Source organism: Petromyzon marinus, unplaced genomic scaffold (assembly GCF_048934315.1).
Source record: "Petromyzon marinus isolate PM22_M1 ecotype Great Lakes invasive population unplaced genomic scaffold, UKy_Petmar_22M1.pri1.0 PM_Scaffold_374, whole genome shotgun sequence".
Taxonomy (NCBI): domain Eukaryota; kingdom Metazoa; phylum Chordata; class Hyperoartia; order Petromyzontiformes; family Petromyzontidae; genus Petromyzon; species Petromyzon marinus.
In genome coordinates, this window is record NW_027423362.1 from 31,501 (window position 1) to 37,500 (window position 6,000).

General features: G+C 52.4%; 1 protein-coding gene across 1 annotated transcript in view; it reads right to left on the reverse strand.

Moving 5' to 3' along the window:
- Nucleotides 1-6,000, reverse strand: part of LOC116938319 (dmX-like protein 1) — a gene marked incomplete at its 5' end in the record, with an annotated part of 85,820 nt that overhangs the window by 19,596 nt on the left and 60,224 nt on the right. The gene's annotated exons all lie outside the window — the stretch shown is intronic.

The following is a 6,000-nucleotide window of genomic DNA, read 5'->3' on the forward strand; positions in this document are numbered from 1 at the left end:
CAGGAGGGACGCGTCGGGGACACTCCACACCTACATAGACACAGTCACATAGACACAGTCACATAGACACAGTCACATAGACACACACACAGGGTCACCAGGAGGGACGCGTCCGGGACACTCCACACCTACATAGACACACAGTGTCACACATAGACACAGTCACATAGACACACACACACACAGGGTCACACACAGGGTCACCAGGAGGGACGCGTCCGGGACACTCCACACCTACATAGACACACAGTGTCACACATAGACACAGTCACATAGACACACACACACACAGGGTCACACACAGGGTCACCAGGAGGGACGCGTCCGGGACACTCCACACCTACACACACACAGACACATAGACACAGTCACATAGACACAGTCACACACAGGGTCACACACAGGGTCACCAGGAGGGACGCGTCCGGGACACTCCACACCTACATAGACACAGTGTCACATAGACACAGTCACATAGACACAGTCACATAGACACATAGACACACACACAGGGTCACCAGGAGGGACGCGTCCGGGACACTCCACACCTACAGTCAGTCACACATAGACACAGTCACATAGACACAGTCACACACACACACACACAGTGTCACACACAGGGTCACCAGGAGGGACGCGTCCGGGACACTCCACACCTACATAGACATAGACACAGTCACACATAGACACACACACAGGGTCACCAGGAGGGACGCGTCCGGGACACTCCACACCTACATAGACATAGACACAGTCACACATAGACACACACACAGGGTCACCAGGAGGGACGCGTCCGGGACACTCCACACCTACATAGACATAGACACAGTCACACATAGACACACACACAGGGTCACCAGGAGGGACGCGTCCGGGACACTCCACACCTACATAGACACAGACACATAGACACACAGTCACATAGACACAGTCACATAGACACAGTGTCACACACACACAGGGTCACCAGGAGGGACGCGTCCGGGACACTCCACACCTACATAGACACACAGTGTCACACATAGACACAGTCACATAGACACACACACACACAGGGTCACACACAGGGTCACCAGGAGGGACGCGTCCGGGACACTCCACACCTACATAGACACACAGTGTCACACATAGACACAGTCACATAGACACAGTCACACACACAGTCACACACACACACAGGGTCACCAGGAGGGACGCGTCCGGGACACTCCACACCTACATAGACACAGTGTCACATAGACACAGTCACATAGACACACACACAGTCACACACACAGGGTCACACACAGGGTCACCAGGAGGGACGCGTCGGGGACACTCCACACCTACATAGACATAGACACAGTCACATAGACACAGTCACATAGACACACACACAGTCACACACACAGTCACACACACAGGGTCACACACAGGGTCACCAGGAGGGACGCGTCCGGGACACTCCACACCTACATAGACACAGTCAAATAGACACAGTCACATAGACACAGTCACATAGACACACACACAGTCACACACAGGGTCACACACAGGGTCACCAGGAGGGACGCGTCCGGGACACTCCACACCTACATAGACACAGTCACATAGACACAGTCACATAGACACAGTCACATAGACACACACACAGTCACACACAGGGTCACACACAGGGTCACCAGGAGGGACGCGTCCGGGACACTCCACACCTACATAGACACAGTCACATAGACACAGTCACATAGACACAGTCACATAGACACACACACAGTCACACACAGGGTCACACACAGGGTCACCAGGAGGGACGCGTCCGGGACACTCCACACCTACATAGACATAGACACATAAACACACAGTCACATAGACACACAGTCACACATAGACACAGTCACACAGTCACACACACACAGTCACACACACACAGTCACATAGACACACACAGGGTCACCAGGAGGGACGCTTCCGGGACACTCCACACCTACATAGACACAGTCACATAGACACAGTCACACAGTCACACACACAGGGTCACCAGCAGGGACGCGTCCGGGACACTCCACACCTACATAGACACACAGTCACATAGACACAGTCACACAGTCACATAGACACATAGACACACACAGGGTCACACACAGTCACACACAGGGTCACTAGCAGGGACGCGTCCGGGACACTCCACACCTACACACATACACACACACAGTCACATAGACACAGTCACATAGACACAGTCACACACACACACACACAGGGTCACTAGCAGGGACGCGTCCGGGACACTCCACACCTACATAGACACACATAGACACAGTCACATAGACACAGTCACATAGACACAGTCACATAGACACACACACAGACACAGTGTCACACACACACAGGGTCACCAGGAGGGACGCGTCGGGGACACTCCACACCTACACACACACACAGTCACATAGACACAGTCACATAGACACACACACACAGGGTCACACACAGTACACACACACAGGGTCACACACAGGGTCACACACAGGGTCACCAGGAGGGACGCGTCGGGGACACTCCACACCTACATAGACACAGTCACACACAGTCACACACAGTCACACACAGACACACAGTCACACACACAGTCACACACACAGTCACATAGTCACACACAGGGTCACCAGGAGGGACGCGTCCGGGACACTCCACACCTACACAGACACACAGTGTCACACACAGACACATAGACACACACACACACAGTCACACACACACACACAGGGTCACTAGCAGGGACGCGTCCGGGACACTCCACACCTACATAGACACAGTCACATAGACACAGTGTCACACACAGACACACACAGTCACACACAGTACACACAGGGTCACTAGCAGGGACGCGTCCGGGACACTCCACACCTACATAGACACACACACAGACACAGACACAGTCACATAGACACAGTCACATAGACACACACAGTGTCACACACACACAGTGTCACACACACACAGTGTCACACACACACAGTGTCACACACACACAGTCACACACAGGGTCACTAGGAGGGACGCGTCCGGGACACTCCACACCTACACACACATAGACACATAGACACATTCACATAGACACACAGTCACATAGACACAGTCACACACACAGTCACACACAGTACACACACAGTCACACACACAGTCACACACACACACAGGGTCACTAGCAGGGACGCGTCCGGGACACTCCACACCTACACACAGTCATACACACAGTCACACACACAGTGTCACACACACACAGTCACACACACACAGGGTCACTAGCAGGGACACGTCCGGGACACTCCACACCTACATAGACACAGTACACACAGTGTCACATAGACACAGTCACACAGTCACACAGTCACATAGACACAGTCACACACAGTCACACACAGGGTCACTAGCAGGGACGCGTCCGGGACACTCCACACCTACATAGTCACACATAGTCACACACACACAGTCACACAGTCACATAGACACAGTCACATAGACACAGTCACACACACAGTGTCACACACAGGGTCACTAGCAGGGACGCGTCCGGGACACTCCACACCTACACAGACACACACAGTGTCACATAGACACAGTGTCACACACACACAGTCACATAGACACACACAGTCACACACACACACAGTCCACACACAGTCCACAAACAATCACACACACATAGTCACACACACACACAGGGTCACTAGCAGGGACGCGTCGGGGACACTCCACACCTACACACAGTCACACACAGTACACACACAGTCACACACACAGTCACACACACACACAGTACACACACAGTCACACACACAGTCACACACAGGGTCACTAGCAGGGACGCGTCGGGGACACTCCACACCTACACACAGACACACACAGTGTCACATAGACACACAGTCACATAGACACAGTCACACACACAGTCACACACACAGTCACACAGTCACACACAGTCACACACACACACAGTCACACACAGTCACACACAGTCACACACACACAGTCACACACACACAGTACACACACACAGTCACACACACAGTCACACACACAGTCACACACACAGTCACACACACACAGTCACACACACAGTACACACACAGTCACACACACAGTCACACACACACAGTCACACACACACAGTACACACAGACACAGTCACATAGACACAGTCACATAGACACACACAGTGTCACACACACACAGTGTCACACACACACAGTGTCACACACACACAGTGTCACACACACACAGTCACACACAGGGTCACTAGGAGGGACGCGTCCGGGACACTCCACACCTACACACACATAGACACATAGACACATTCACATAGACACACAGTCACATAGACACAGTCACACACACAGTCACACACAGTACACACACAGTCACACACACAGTCACACACACACACAGGGTCACTAGCAGGGACGCGTCCGGGACACTCCACACCTACACACAGTCATACACACAGTCACACACACAGTGTCACACACACACAGTCACACACACACAGGGTCACTAGCAGGGACACGTCCGGGACACTCCACACCTACATAGACACAGTACACACAGTGTCACATAGACACAGTCACACAGTCACATAGACACAGTCACACACAGTCACACACAGGGTCACTAGCAGGGACGCGTCCGGGACACTCCACACCTACATAGTCACACATAGTCACACACACACAGTCACACAGTCACATAGACACAGTCACATAGACACAATCACACACACAGTGTCACACACAGGGTCACTAGCAGGGACGCGTCCGGGACACTCCACACCTACACAGACACACACAGTGTCACATAGACACAGTGTCACACACACACAGTCACATAGACACACACAGTCACACACACACACAGTCCACACACAGTCCACAAACAATCACACACACATAGTCACACACACACACAGGGTCACTAGCAGGGACGCGTCGGGGACACTCCACACCTACACACAGTCACACACAGTACACACACAGTCACACACACACACAGTACACACACAGTCACACACACAGTCACACACAGGGTCACTAGCAGGGACGCGTCGGGGACACTCCACACCTACACACAGACACACACAGTGTCACATAGACACACAGTCACATAGACACAGTCACACACACAGTCACACAGTCACACACAGTCACACAGTCACACACAGTCACACACAGTCACACACACACAGTCACACACACACAGTACACACACACAGTCACACACACAGTCACACACACAGTCACACACACACAGTCACACACACACAGTACACACACAGTCACACACACAGTCACACACACACAGTCACACACACACAGTACACACACACACAGTCACATAGACACAGTCACATAGACACACAGTCACACACAGTCACACACACAGTCACACACACAGTCACATAGACACAGTCACACACACACACAGTCACACACACACACACAGTCACACACAGTCACACACACAGTCACACACAGTCACACACAGTCACATAGACACACAGTCACACACACACAGTCACACACAGGGTCACTAGCAGGGACGCGTCGGGGACGCTCCACACCTACACACAGACACACACAGTACACACATATGGTCTCACTATGGTCTCACTATGGTCTCACTCTGGTCTCACTCTGGTCCCACTATAGTCCCACTATGGTCCCACTATGGTCCCACTATAGTCCCACTATGGTCCCACTATGGTCCCACTATAGTCCCACTATAGTCCCACTATAGTCCCACTATGGTCCCACTATGGTCCCACTATGGTCCCACTATGGTCCCACTATGGTCCCACTATAGTACTATGGTCCCACTATGGTCCCACTATAGTCCCACTATAGTCCCACTATGGTCCCACTATGGTCCCACTATAGTCCCACTATAGTACTATGGTCCCACTATGGTCCCACTATGGTCCCACTATGGTCCCACTATAGTACTATGGTCCCACTATGGTCCCAC